We start from the raw sequence: 14,814 nt of genomic DNA on the forward strand, positions 1-14,814 counted from the left end.
TGGAATTATTTTTCTTAATTTCATTTTTGCATTATTTATGGCTAGTGTATAGAAATATATTTTTATATGTCAATCATGTGTCCTATAACTTGCTGAACTTGTTTATTAGTTCTAATAGTTTTTTATTAGATTACTTGGGATTTTCTATATACCAGATCATGTCATGTCCAAGTTGAGACAGTTTTATCTTTTCCTTTTCAATCTGGATGCCTTTTGTTTTTATTTTATTGTTTTCTTTTTACACATTTTTTAGAGACACAGTTACCCTGTATCAAGCGCATTGGCATGATCATGGCTCACTGTAGCCTTGACCTCCTGGGCTCAAGCGATCCTCCCACCTCACCTTCCCAAGTAGCTGAGACTACAGGTGCATGTCACCATGCCTGGCTAATTTTTTTTTTTTTTTTTTGAGATGGAGTCTCGCTCTGTCACCCAGGCTGGAGTGCAGTGGTGTGATCTCAGCTCACTGCAACCCCACCTCCCAGGTTCATGCCATTCTGCCTCAGCCTCCTGAGTAGCTGGGACTACAGGCGGCCACCACCGCACCCAGCTAATTTTTTGTATTTTTAGTAGAGACAGGGTTTCATTGTGTTGGCCAGGATGGTCTCAATCTCCTGACCTCGCGATCCGCCCGCCTCAGCCTCCCAAAGTGCTGGGATTACAGGCATGAGCCACTGCACCCAGCCAACGCTTGGCTAATTTTAAAACTTTTTGTAGACACAGAGTCTCGCTGTGTTGCCCAGGCTGGTATTGAACTCCTGACCTCAAGCAATCCTTCTGCTTCAGCCTCCCAAAATGCTGGGATTACAGGCAATAGCCACCACATCTGGGGCCTTTAATTTCTTTTTCTTACTTAAGTGCCCCTTCTGGAACCTCCAGGAAAATCCTGGACAGACATGGTGAATGGACATTCCTGTCTCGTTCATCTTTTTTTTTTTTTTTAATTAAGACGCAGCCTCACTCTTGTTGCCCAGGCTGGGGTGCAATGGCATGACCCTGGCTCACTGCAACCTCCATCTCCCCGGTTCAAGCAATTCTCTTGCCTCAGCCTCCTGAGTAGCTGGGATTACAGGTACCCACCACCACGCTAAGCTAATTTTCTGTATTTTCAGTAGAGACAGGGTTTCACCATGTTGGCCAAGCTGGTGTCAAACTCCTGACCTCAGGTGATCCACCCACTTTGGCCTCCCAAAGTGCTGGGATTACAGGTGTGAGCTACTACGCCCGGCCTTGTTCCTCATCTTAAGAGGGAAAAGCATCTAGTATTTCAACATTAAGTATGATATCAGCTGTGGGTTGTTTGTTTTTGAGACGGAGTCTTGCACTGTCGCCCAGGCTGGTATGCAGTGGTGCACAATCTCGGCTCACTGCAACCTCAGCCTCCCAGGTTCAAGTGATTCTCAGCCTCCGGAGTAGCTAGGATTACAGACACCCACCACCATGCCAATTTTTTTTTTTTTTTTTTTTTTTTTTTGGTATTTTTGTAGACACGGGGTTTCACTATGTTGGCTAGGCTGGTCTCGACCTCTTGACCTCGTGATCTGCCCACCTCAAATTCCCAAAGTGCTGGAGCTGTGGGTTTTTTATGATGCCCTTTCTCAGGCTGAGGAAGTTCCTTCACATTTCTAGTTTGATGAGTATTCTCATCAGAAAGTAGATTGGATTTCCCAGCACTTTGGGAGGCTGAGGCAGGCGGATTACTTGAGGTCAGGAGTTGAGACCAGCCTGGCCAACATGGCAAAACCTCATGTTTACTAAAAATCCAACAATTAGCAGAGCATGGTGGTTGGTACATGCCTGTAGTTCCAGCTACTTGGGAGGCTGGGCGAGGAGAATCATTTGAACCCAGGAGGCGGAGGTTGCAGTGAGCTGAGATCGTGCCACTGAACCTCAGCCTGCACAACAGAGGGAGACTCTGCCTCAAAAAAAAAAAGTATATCGGATTTTGTCAATGTTTTTCCGCTTGTATTGAGATAATCATGTGGTTTTTATCCTTTATTCTAATTCTAATGTAGTATATTAATTGATGTTCACATATTAAACTAACCTTGCATTTCTGGTATAAACTCCACTAGGTCATGGTGTGTAATTCTTTTTCCATGCTGTTGGATTTTATCTGCTAGTATTTTGTTGAGGAATTTTATGTCTATATTCATATGATATACTGACTGCTAGTAAAGAGGGAAAATGTGTGAAAATCAATAAATTTAAAAAATTAAAAAAGAAACATTAAACCGGGTGCAGCAGCTCACACCTGTAATCCCAGCACTCTGGGAGGCCAAGACAGATGGATCACTTGAGGTCAGAAGTTTGAAACCGGCCTGGCCGCCGGGCGCGGTGGCTCACGCCTGTAATCCCAGCACTTTGGGAGGCCGAGGCGGGCGGATCACAAGGTCAGGAGATCGAGACCATGGTGAAACCCCGTCTCTACTAAAAATACAAAAAATTAGCCGGGCGCGGTTGTGGGCGCCTGTAGTCCCAGCTACTCGGGAGGCTGAGGCAGGAGAATGGCGTGAACCCGGGAGGCGGAGCTTGCAGTGAGCCGAGATCGCGCCACTGCACTCTAGCCTGGGCTGGGCGACAGAGCGAGACTCCATCTCAAAAAAAAAAAAAAAAAAAAAAGAAAGTCAGAATCCACTGAATGTGTACCAACTCACCTGCTAAAAAACAAAACAAAACAAAAAAAACAAATTATTGGCCCTATCCCAGACCTATTGAATTGGAATCTGCTTTTTTTTTTTCCAGATGGTCTTGCTCTGTCGCCCCGGTTGGAGTGCAGTGGCGTGATCTAGGTTCACTGCAACCTCCGCCTCCTGGGTTCAAGCAATTCTCCTGCCTCAACTTCTGGAGTAGCTGGGATTACAGGCATGCACCACCACACCTGACTAATTTTTGTATTCTTAGTAGAGATGGGATTTCACCATGTTGGCCAGGCTGGTCTCGAACTCTTTACTTCATGATCCACCCACCTTGGCCTCCCAAAGTGCTGGGATTACGGTTTTGAGAGCAACCGCTCTCAAACACCTGGCTAACACGGTGAAACCTCGTCTCTACTAAAACTACCAAAAATTAGCCGGGTGTGGTGGCGGGCGCCTGTAGGCCCAGCTACTCGGGAGGCTGAGGTGGGAGAATGGCGTGAACCCGGGAGGTGGAGCTTGCAGTGAGCCAAGATCGCGCCACTGCACTCCAGCCTGGGCGACAGAGCCAGACTCTGTCTCAAAAAAAAAAAAAAAAAAAAAAAAAAAAAACCAAAACTAGTCTGGGTGACTATTTCCAAATCCATCCCAAATGCACCTCTTTCTGTCTGAAGCCACCATCTCAATCTATGACTTGGATACCTATCAAGCCTCCCACATCTGCCCTTCCCGCCTCCAGTCAGTTCTCCCCACTATGGCCAGAGGGAGCTTTTTTTTTTTTGCAGGGGAGACAGAGTCTCATTCTGTTGCCCAGGCTGGAGTGCAGTGGCACGATCTCAGCCCAGTGCAACCTTCGCCTCCCCAGTTCAAGTTGATTCTCATGCCTAGGCCTCTCGAGTAGCTGAGACTACAGGTGTGTACCACCACACCCAGCTAATTTTTTGTATTTTAGTAGAGATGATGTTTCATCATGTTGCCCAGGGTGGTCTTGAACTCCTGAGCTCAAGCAATCCACCCATCTTGGCCTCCCAAAGTGTTAGGATTACAGGCATGAGCCATCATACCCAGCCAGAGGGAGCTTTTAAACTAAACTTAGGTCAGGCGTGGTGGCTCACGCCTATAATCCCAGCACTTTGGGAGGCTGAGTCGGGTGGATCACGAGGTCAGGAGTTCAAGACCAGCTTGGCTGAGATGGTGAAACCCCATCTCTACTAAAAGTACAAAAATTAGCCAGGAGTGGTGGTAGGCGCCTGTAATCCCAGTTGCTTCGGACATTGCCCTCCAGCCTGGGTGACAGAGTGAGACTCCATCTCTAAATAAATAAACAAACAAACTAACTAAAACTAGTGATTTCTGCCTAAAATTGCTAACGGCACATCACACTTAAAATCAGGGAATGGGCACACTGGTTCATGCCTGTAATCCCAACACTTTGGAAGACCAAGGTAAGAGGATCACTTGAGCCCAGGAATTCAAGACCAGCCTGGGCAACATAGTGAGACCCTATCTCCACAAAAAAATTAAAAATTATCCAGGCATGGTGGCGAATGCCTGTCATCTCAGGTACTCAGGAGACTGAGGCTGGAGGATCCTTTAAAGTCAGTAGTTAGAGGTTGCAGTGAACTATGACTGCACTTGTGAATAGCAACTGCACTCTAGCCTGGGCAACATACTGAGATCCTGTCTCTAAAAATAAATAGGCAGGGAGCAGTGGCTCATGCCTATAATCCTAGTGCTTTGGAAGGCCAAGTGGGGAGGATCACTGCAGCCCAGGAATTCAAGACCAGCTCGGACAACATAGCAGGACACGATCTCTACAAAAATTGTTTTAAAAAAGTAGCTGGACCTGGTGGTGTGCACCTGTAGTCCCAGCTACTGGGAAAGCTGAGGCAGGAGAATCACTTGAGCCATGGAGTTTGAGGCTGCAGTGAGCTATGATTGCACCACTGCACTCCAGGCTTGGCAAACAAGGGAAATCCTGTCTCTAAAAAATAAAAATAAATAAATAAAATCAGACAGGGTCTACCCCTCTCTCTCAACTCCTACCACTGGCAGCTTCAGCTACACTGTTTCTGAAATAAACTAAGTTTAACCCATCTCAGAACCTTTGTACTCGCTTTTCTCTCTGTCTAGAGCTTTCTTCCTCCAGATCTGCCCACAGCTGTCTCTGGTCATTTCAATGAAAGGTCTTCTTTGACCACCTCCCATTCCCCATATTTTTCTAAAAGCCCTCATCGACCTATTAATTTTTGTTTGTTTGTTTCTGAGACAGGGTCCTGCTCTGTCCCCCAGGCTGGAGTGCAGTGGCACAATCACGGCTCACTACAGCCTTGACCTCCTGGGCTCAAGCAATCCTCCCACCTCAGCTTTCCGAGTAGCTAGGACTATAGGCGTGCACCACAATGCCCGCATAATTTTTTGTAGAGAACAGGGCCCTGCTATGTTGCCAAGGCTGGTCTCGAACTCCTGGGCTCAAGCGAAATTCCCGACACCATTAACGCATTTTTAGTAACTTATCAGTATCTGAAATCACCTGTTTCGTTTATTTGTGATTTGTTAAAAGTCTGGTTCCCCCAGGAGATGAAGGATTTTTATCTATCTTCCTCATGGCTGTGTCTCCAGCACCCACGACAGTGCCTGGTATACAGTAGATGCCTAACAAGTATCAACGGAACGGAAACAAGAGCTCAATTTCAACAAAACACCTATAAATCTGAACCCCGAGGTACAGTGTACGTACAGCAGCTCTGAAACCGGCTGCCAGGATTCTGGGTCTCTTGGGGGAAACAGGCAGACGTAGATTCCAATTCCTGCCCGGTTGCCGACTTGCGGCGTGACCTCTGGCGAGGACTTTAATCTGGGTCAGTTGTTTCATCTGCAAAACTGGAGACTGGGGGCGTGAGGCGGCTGGCACAAGAGGGGCGGCCTTTCCCAGCGCGTCCCCGCCCCCACTACGAAAGGTCACGGCGCCCTGGCCCTGCAGCTGGGTCCCTCCAGGGCCGCCCTCTCGCGCTGCCGGGTCCTGAAGGGTCCGCTTAGAGCCCAGCAGTTCGCGCTCGCCTACCCGCGTGCGACCTACCTACTCACGCGGCCAGCCGCGGACTCCAGGCCAGCTCTGTCTTCTTGCTGGGCGCCGCCATATTGGCCCAGAGAGCGTCCGGGTCAGGTAGCGCCAGGGAGGCAGCTAATCAAGAAAGCTGGTGTAATAGGTCCCGCCCACAAAGCGAGGTCCGCCAATAGGAAGGCGGAAGGGCCTTAGACCCGCCTCATAACGAGCTAGGCCCCGCTTCTAATGAGTCAAGTGTCACTCCAGGCCTGGGAACCTTGAAATGGCCCGGGAGGCTGGACTTGGGAGTCTGTGAATCCAGCCGCAGGCTCCAGGGGCTGAAATGAGAAAATGAATTTTAAAAAAGTGAAAGGAGGCCGGCACGGTGGCTCATGCCAGTAATCCCAGCCCTTTGGGAGGCCAGGAATTCGAGACCAGCCTGGGCAACATAGCGAGACCCCCTTCTCTACAAAAAAGTTAAAAATTAACTGGGCGCAATGGCGCATGCTCATAGTCCCAGTATTCGGGAGGCTGAAACGGGAGGATCGCTTGAGCCCTGGAGGTCGAGGCTACAGTGAGCCATGATTGCACCACTGCACTCCAGCCTGGGCAACAGAGTGAGACCCTATTTCTTTTTTTTTTTTTTTTTTTTTTTTTTGAGACGGAGTCTCGCTCTGTAGCCCAGGCTGGAGTGCAGTGGCCGGATCTCAGCTCACTGCAAGCTCCGCTTCCCGGGTTCACGCCATTCTCCAGCCTCAGCCTCCCGAGTAGCTGGGACTACAGGTGCTGCCACCTCGCCCGGCTAGTTTTTTTGTATTTCTTAGTAGAGACGGGGTTTCACCGTGTTAGCCAGGATGGTCTCGATCTCCTGACCTCGTGATCCGCCCGTCTCGGCCTCCCAAAGTGCTGGGATTACAGGCTTGAGCCACCGCGCCCGGCGAGACCCTATTTTTAAAATTAGTAATAATAAATAAACAGGGCCGGGCGTGGTGGCTCACGCCTGTAATCCAGGCACTTTGGGAGGCCGAGGAGGGCGGATCACCTGAGGTCAGGAGTTCGAGACCAGCCTGGCCAACATGATGAAACCCCGTCTCTACTAAAAATACAAAAGTAGCAGGGCATGGTGGTGGGCTCCTGTAATCCCAGCTACTCAGGAGGCTGAGGCAGGAGAATCGCTTGAACCCGGGAGACGGAGGTTGCAGTGAGCCAGGATCACTCCACTGCACTCCAGCTTCAGCAACAGAGCGAGACTCTGTCCCAAAAAATAAACTAAATAAGGCCGGGCGCGGTGGCTCAAGCCTGTAATCCCAGCACTTTGGGAGGCCGAGACGGGTGGATCACGAGATCAGGAGATCGAGACCATCCTGGCTAACACGGTGAAACCCCGTCTCTACTAAAAAATACAAAAAACTAGCCGGGCGAGGTGGCGGGCGCCTGTAGTCCCAGCTACTCGGGAGGCTGAGGCAGGAGAATGGCGTGAACCCGGGAGGCGGAGCTTGCAGTGAGCCGAGATCCGGCCACTACACTCCAGCCTGGGGGACAGAGCGAGACTCCGTCTCAAAAAAAAAAAAAAAAAAAATTAAATAAATAGGCCGGGCGCGGTGGCTCACGCCTGTAATCCCAGCACTTTGGGAGGCCGAAGCGGGTGGATCATGAGGTCAGGAGATCGAGACCATTCTGGCGAACACGGTGAAACGCCGTCTCTACTGAAAATACAAAAAAATTAGCCGGGCGTGGTGGCGGGCGCCTGTAGTCCCAGCTTCTAGGGAGGCTAAGGCAGGAGAATGGCATTAACCCGGGAGGTGGCGGAGCTTGCAGTGAGCGGAGATTGCGCCACTGCACTCCAGCCTGGGCGACAGAGCGAGACTGTCTCAAAAAATAAATAAATAAATAAAAATAAAAATTAGTAGGTCGTGGTGGTGAGCTCCTGTGATCCCAGCTACTTGGGAGGCTGGGGCACGAGAATTGCTTGAATCCAAGAGGTGGAGGTTGCAGTGAGCCAAGATTGTGCCACTGCACTCCAGCCTGGGCGACAGAGTGAGACTCTGTCTCAATAAATAGATAGATAGATAGATAGATAGATAGGAAGGTCTCAATGAGGCAGCCTTTGAGTAAAGGCCAGAGGAAGTGAGTGAGCCTTCTGGATATCTGGGGAAGGCTTTTGGCACTGGGAACAACAGCAAAGACTCTGTGTGGTTGGAATGGAGTAACTTAGGAGGAAATGTGATAAAACGAGGTGAGATTGAGTAATGGGGGCTCCTGGTCTCCCCCAGAAAGCACCAGATTTAGGCTGTTAGTAACTAAGGTGGATAAGCACATAAAATGGGCTATTGGCAATAGCAGTGGCCCCCAGAAAGAAAGGCTATCTGTCCTCATAAGCCCATTTCTGCAGTCCCTCACTGTGGTGCAGTGAGCTGGCATGGGGACTAGGATGCAAGAACCTGCTCTTAGGCTGCCTCAAGGACTCTGCGCAGCCGCAGGACATCCACCTCACCAGAACTCCTGTGATTGGGCGATCTGAGAAGACCTGTAGCCAATCAGCTGCTTGGCTGGAGCACTCCTCCTTGGCAAGTTGACAGGCATGTGGGTAGCGGCTGGGAGTGCTACTGCCCTCTGCTATGCTCCTGCAGCTACAAGCAGGCAGAGTCAGCTCTGCTTAGCTGGGGAGTGGGTAAGATGGTGGGGTCGCTGACCTGGCTGTGGCCTTCAGAGTTACTGGTGTCCTCTTGAGGTGCTCATGGCTTTTATTTTCTTATTTATCTTTCCAGAACTAGTCTTTTTATTATTTTTTATTTTATTATATTTTATTTATTTATTTTTTGGAGACAGAGTCTGGCTCTGTTGCCCAGGTTGGAGTGCAGTGGTGCAATCTTGGCTAATTGCAACCTCCGCCTCCCACGTTCAAGCAATTCTCCTGCCTCAGCCTCCCGAGTAACTGGGACTACAGGCACGTGCCACCATACCCAGCTAATTTTTGTATTTTTAGTAGAGACAGAGTTTCACCATGTTGCCTAGGTTGGTCTCGAACTCCTGGGCTCAAGTGGTCCTCCCGCTTCAGCCTCCCAAAGCGCTGGGATTACAGGCACTAGCCACCGTGCCCAGTCATTATTTATTTATTTATTTATTTATTTATTTATTTTTTGAGACGAAGTCTCGCTCTGTCGCCCAGGCTGGAGTGCAGTGACACAATCTCGGCTCACTGCAAGCTCTGCCTCCTGGGTTCACGCCATTCTCCTGGCTCAGCCTCCCGAGTAACTGGGACTACAGGCGCCTGCCACCACGCCCGGCTAATTTTTTTGTATTTTTAGTAGAGACGGGTTTTCACCGTGTTAGCCAGGATGGTCTGATCTCTTGACCTCGTGATCCGCCAGCCTCGGCCTCCCAAAGTGCTGGGATTACAGGCGTGAACTAGCGCGCCCGGCCTATTATTATTATTTTTAAATAGAGATGGGGTCTCACCAGGTTACCAAGGCTTGTCTCAAACTTCTGGCATACAGTGATCCACCCATCTTGGCCTCCTCAAGTGCTGGGATTACAGGCATGTGCCACTACACGAGGCCGGTAGTCTTTTAAAAACAAGTATGCACAGGATGTGCATGGTGACTCACGCCTGTAATCCCAACACTTCGGGAGGCCAAGGCGGGAGGATCACGAGGTCAGGAGATCGAGACCACCCTGGCTAACACGGTGAAATCCCGTCTCTACTAAAAAAAAACACAAAAAAAATTAGCCGGGCATGGTGGCAGGCTCCTGTAGTCCCAGCTACTCTGGAGGCTAAGACAGGCGAATCACTTGAACCCAGGAGGCGGAGCTTGCAGTGAGCCGAGATCGCGCCACTGTACTCCAGCCTGGGCAACAGAGCAAGACTCTGTCTCAAACAAAACAAAAAAAACCCCAAAACAAACAAATAAAAGACAAGTATGTACATACTTTATGTCCTGTATATATTAACACAGAACACCATATGTGAGGCCCTGGTGCAGAGTCTTTAACATGCATTCCCAGAAAGAACCCTATAAAAAGTAGCAGCTTCACAGTGGAAGATCCTAGCAGACACCACCTTAACCAAGGGACCAACATTAATATCACCAGCAATGACTCATGGTGATATCATGAAGTCCTTGGTATGACGCACTTAGAAGGGTACATCATCACCTCTCTGGTATTCTTCCTGGTAATGCAAACACCTCAGTTTATTCAAGACAAACCAAATTCGAAGACGATCTACAAAATAACTGACCAGCACTCTTCAAAAGTGTCAAGGTCCTGAAAGACCCAGGGACTATTATAGACTGTAGCAATGTATGGAGATATGACAATTAAATGCAGTGAGGGCCAGGCACGGTGGCACTGTAGTCCTAGCTATTTAGGAGGCTGAGGCAGGAGGATCGCTTGAGCCCAGGAGTTCAAGTCCAGCCTGGGCATCATAGTGAGACCTCATCTCCAAGATAGATAGAAATAAATGCAATGGGCCAGGTGCAGTGGCTCACACCTCTAATCCCAGCACTTTGAGAGGCCAAGGCAGACAGATCACAAGGTCAGAAGTTCAAGACCAGCCTGACCAACATGGTGAAACCCCCTGCCTCAGCCTCCCAAGTAGCTGGGATTATAGGCTCCCACCATCACGCCCAGTTAATTTTTGTATTTTTTGTAGAGATAGGGTTTCACCATGTTGGCCAGACTGGTCTCGAACTCCTGACCTCTGGTGATTCACCCGCCTCAGCCTCCCAAAACGTTGGGATTACAGGCATGAATCACCGCGCCCAGCTGGAGTCCCCACTGTTAACCACAGCACTTCAGTGTCTTCATTTAGTTGAAACAACGTGCTATATGTTTTGACTTCAACTTTGTCTATCTCCCTGTCCCCGGTTGATGGGATTTATACAGTGATTTATTATGACAAGGCCACTGCAATAAATGTTCCTGCACATATGTCATTCTTCACACCTACACTTGTACTTCTGAGGAATATTCTAAAATAGAGGATATACTTGTTCAGAAGGTAAGGACATTTGTCATTTGGAAAATTATCAACAAATTGCCCACACTCATCAACAGTGTTCCCACAGCCTCCCCTGCATTGCATGTTGTCAAGCATTCTTTTCTTTTCTTATTTATTTATTTTTTCACCCAAACTAAAATGCAGTGGCATGGCTGGGCGCAGTGCTGTAATCCCAGAACTTTGGGAGGCCAAGGCAGGCAGATCACCTGAGGTCAGCAGTTCGAGACCAGTCTGGCCAACATGGTGAAACCCTGTCTCTACTAAAAATACAAAAATTAGCCAGGTAGGGTGGCAGGCACCTGTAATCCCAGCTACTCAGGAGGCTGAGGCAGAATTGCTTGAACCTGGGAGGTAGAAGTTGCAGTGAGCTGAGATCATGCCACTGCACTCCAGCCTGGATGACAGAGCGAGATTCTGTCTCGGAAAAAAAAAAAAATGTAGTGTCATGATCATACCTCACTGCAGCCTCCAATTCCTGGGCTCAAGCAATCCTCCTGCCTTGGCCTCCCAAAGTACACTTTTTAAAAATACTCTTTTCTTTTTTTCTTTCTTTCCTTTTTTTTTTTTTTTTGTAGAGGCAGGGCCCTGCCATGTCTCTCAGGCTGGTCTTGAATTCCTGGACTCAAGCAATCCACCCATCTTGGCCTCCCAAAGTGCTGGGATTACAGACTTGAGCCACTGTAGTCAGACTGTAAGTGAACAGCTCCCTCCCTGTCAACCCACTCACAGTCAGTCTGGGGGTGAGAGATGCTATTATTTTACAGCAGGTGGTCAGGGAAGGCTTCTCTGAGAGGTGATATTAGAGCAGAGACTGAATGAAGTTGGGGAGAGGCCATGCAGGCAGGCATCTTGCAGAAATGTGTTCCAGGTGGCAGGAACTGCTAGTGCAAAGACCCTGAGGTGGGAACGTGTTTGGGGACTCAAGAAACACATCTGTAGCCTGGCGTGGTAGCGGGTGCCTGTAATCCCAGCTACTTGGGAGGCTGAGGCTCCAGAATTGCTTGAAACTGGGAGGTGGAGGTTGCAGTGAGCTGAGATCACGCCACCCAGCCTGACTGACAGAGCGAGACTTTGACTAAAAAAAAAAAAAAAAAAAAAAAGGAGAAGAAGAAAGAAGGGAGAAGAGAAGAGAAGGGAGAAGGGAGAAAGGGAAGAAGGAGAAGAAGGAGAAGGAGAAGAAGAGGAAGAGGAAGAGGAAGAGGAAGAGGAAGCAGCAGCAGCAGCAGCAGCAGCACATCTGAAAGGACACAGAAGAAAAGCTAGGAGCAGTGTTACCCTAGGAGGGTGGCTTAGCTTCTCTGAACCTTGAGTTTCCCATCTATAAAATGGACCTATGAGTTTCCATCCTGAGGTGATGGTGAGGATTAAAAGAGATTGTGACTGGCATGGAGTGAATGTTCCCATAACAGAAGACTTTAGGAACAAGCGCCTCTGCCAGATTTCCGGATAGGAAAGCTTGGTGAGCAGGGGGCTCGCAGAGCAGGCTAAGATAGGCCGGTGCAGAGCAGGGTTTTGACTTTCCCCAAAACAAACAGACAAACACGTGTCGGTGTGGATTTTATTTTCATTTTTATATTTTTTGAGTCAGAGTCTCACTCGTGTGGCCCGGGCTGAAGTGCAGTGGTGTGATCTTGGCTCACTGCAACTTCTGCCCGCCATGCCAGGTTCAAGCGATTCTCCTGCCTCAGCCTCCCGAGGAGCTGGGATTACAGGCATGTACCACCATGCCCGGCTAATTTTGTATGTTTAGTAGAGATGGGGTTTCACCATGTTGGCCAGGCTGGTCTCAAACTACTGACCTCAGGTGATCCACCCGCCTCAGCCTCTCAAAGTGCTGGGATTACAGGCACGAGCCACCGCACCTGGCCGGGTGTGAGTTTTAAATGGTTCTGAGCCAACAGGAAGGTTTTAGGGGGTCCCCTAAAGTTGAGGAGAGGTATGGCTTTCCTACAATGACTGTCTTAGACCCTTCGGGAAACCCTGCCTCTTACAAGATGCCACACTTCTCATTTAGATGGAAAACTGAGGCACAGAGGGGCCAGAGCCTGGAAAACGCCAGAAAGGAGCGAATAACGGATGACACTCGGCAGTCAGTGATGGGGGTGTCTACTGGGATTGGGGCCTCGGTATGGGATCGGCCCCCTCTAATGCCTCTACCCCCATCTACCAGACAGAGACGCGAAGAGACAGACGCGAAGAGACAGACGCGAAGAGAGACAGAGACAATATAGTGACAGCGACATGAAGAGAAACAGAATTACTCAAAGCCCAGGAACAAAAACAGAGACACAGAGACAAAGGCAGAGATAGAAAAAGGCTCGGCGACCCAGAGACAGAGATACAGAGACACAGATCTACTACAATCAGAGTCACAAGGCAGTCCCGGAAAGGGCTGCCCCCTGGGGGTACCCGGGGCTGCCCCGTTGGGGGGCACGCCAAGAGCTCCCCCACCCCTCCCCCGTCGTGCCTGGGCCGTGACTTCAGAGCCGGTGCCGATTCTATAAATGGCCAAGAGGCCGCGGGCCGTGGGGCGGGGCCGAGTGAGTCATCGCGTGACGTCACCGCCGCCTGGACCCAGCCAGGCCCCGCCCCCGCCCCGCCAGGGGGCGCCGGCCTCAGGTCCTCACATGCGCAGTAGCCACCTGCGGCCCCCCGAGGGCCGCTCAGTTTGGGAGGGTTCAGGGAATCTGTGCGTTCGAATCCCGCCCCTGCCAACCTCGAGCTGTGTGACCCGGCCATTCGGCATCATCTCTCTGTGCCTCGTATAGACTCACCTCATAGGGCTGTCGTGAGGAATGAGATAACAACCTCAAAGCGCTTAGTACGTAGCAGGTGCTAATTGTTAGCTCATTTTATGTACTTTCTATTTTTTCTTTCTTTCTTTCTTTTTCTTTAATAGAGACGAGGTCTCGCTATGTTGCCCAAGCTGGTCTCAAACTCCTGGGCTCAAGTGATCCTCTCACCTTGGCCTCGTATTTTATGTATTTTCGTGTATGTTTGACATATCATGACACACCATCAACTGGCACGTTGCCTTAGCTCAGTGGTTTGCAAACAGGGATGATCTGCTTCCACCCCAACCCCAACCAGGGGACATTTGGCAATGTGTGTAGACATTTCTTCTTTTAATTTTTCTTTTTTAGAGACCATGGTCTTTCTATGTTGGCCAGATAGGTCTCAAACTCCTGGGCTCAAGCAATCCTCCCACCTCAGCCTCCTTAGTAGCTGGGACCACAGACTCCTGCCGCAGTGCCTCAACATTTCTGTTTATTGGGACCAAGAGAGTGCTACTGGCATCTAGCAGGTAGAGGCCAGGGATGCTGCTTGAAGTCTTACAATGAATGCCCAGGACAGTCCCCCAATCATAAAGAATTATCCAGCCTCAGCTGTCCACAGTGTGGAGGTTGAGAAACCCCACCTTAGCCTCATAGTTGAGGTTCATGGAGCATGGTCTCAAATTCTCCTCAGCCCCTGGCCTGCTGTGTGACACTGGAAAAGTGATTCCAAGCCCCATGCCTCAGTTTCCCCACCTGTAAAGCAAAGTTCTTGTATTAATAATAACAGTGTCAGCTGTTCACGGTGGCTCACACCTGTAATCCCAGCACTTTGCGAGGCCGAGGTGGGCAGATCAACTGAGGTCAGGAGTTCAAGACCAGCCTGGCTAACGTGGCAAAACCCCGTCTCTACTAAACATACAAAAAATAGCCAGGCATGGTGGCAGGCACCTGTCATCCTAGCTACTTGGGAGGCTGAGGCAGGAGAATCGCCTGAAGCCAGGAGGTGAAGGTTGCAGTGAGCCGAGATAGTGTCACTGCACTCCAACCTGGGGAATAGAGTGAGACTCTGTCTCCAAATAATAATAATAATAATAACAGTGTCCACCTGTGTGGGTGTCATGATAATTGAATGAATATATGTACAGAGCTTGGAACATGGCCTGACATAAGGGCCATGTCATCTGGCATATTGCAGCCATGTCATTAGCATGTGACCGATAAATTGCATATCCTTAACGTATCATTGGTGTGTGGCAGGTTGCAGACATGTCATCCAAGTGTCACAAACATGGCCTTGCCATGTGGGGCATGATGTGGGCATAGATAGCATCCAACCCTGTGGTCCAGGGGTTA

At 49.6% G+C, this 14,814-nt stretch overlaps 2 protein-coding genes across 15 annotated transcripts in view; one reads left to right on the forward strand and one right to left on the reverse strand.

Moving 5' to 3' along the window:
* Positions 1 to 5,795, reverse strand: part of ECSIT (ECSIT signaling integrator) — a 28,895-nt gene extending 23,100 nt beyond the window's left edge. For 7 of the 12 annotated variants that reach the window (XM_015122965.3, XM_015122964.3, XM_015122961.3 and 4 more), the window contains exon 1: positions 5,716 to 5,795. The gene's annotated coding sequence lies outside the window, so the exon portion shown is untranslated. Of the gene's footprint in view, positions 1 to 5,376; positions 5,520 to 5,715 lie in introns of all 12 variants that reach the window. The other 5 variants (XM_077977826.1, XM_077977817.1, XM_077977818.1 and 2 more) reach the window with 2 other exon arrangements.
* Positions 1 to 14,814, forward strand: part of CNN1 (calponin 1) — a 27,080-nt gene continuing 12,266 nt past the window's right edge. Inside the window, exons 1-2 of one of the 3 annotated variants that reach the window (XM_077977900.1) lie at positions 10,778 to 10,902; positions 14,327 to 14,432. The gene's annotated coding sequence lies outside the window, so the exon portion shown is untranslated. Of the gene's footprint in view, positions 278 to 10,777; positions 10,903 to 14,326; positions 14,433 to 14,814 lie in introns of those variants that run through there. The other 2 variants (XM_077977898.1, XM_077977899.1) reach the window with 2 other exon arrangements.

The sequence above is a fragment of the Macaca mulatta genome, chromosome 19, assembly GCF_049350105.2.
Source record: "Macaca mulatta isolate MMU2019108-1 chromosome 19, T2T-MMU8v2.0, whole genome shotgun sequence".
Taxonomy (NCBI): domain Eukaryota; kingdom Metazoa; phylum Chordata; class Mammalia; order Primates; family Cercopithecidae; genus Macaca; species Macaca mulatta.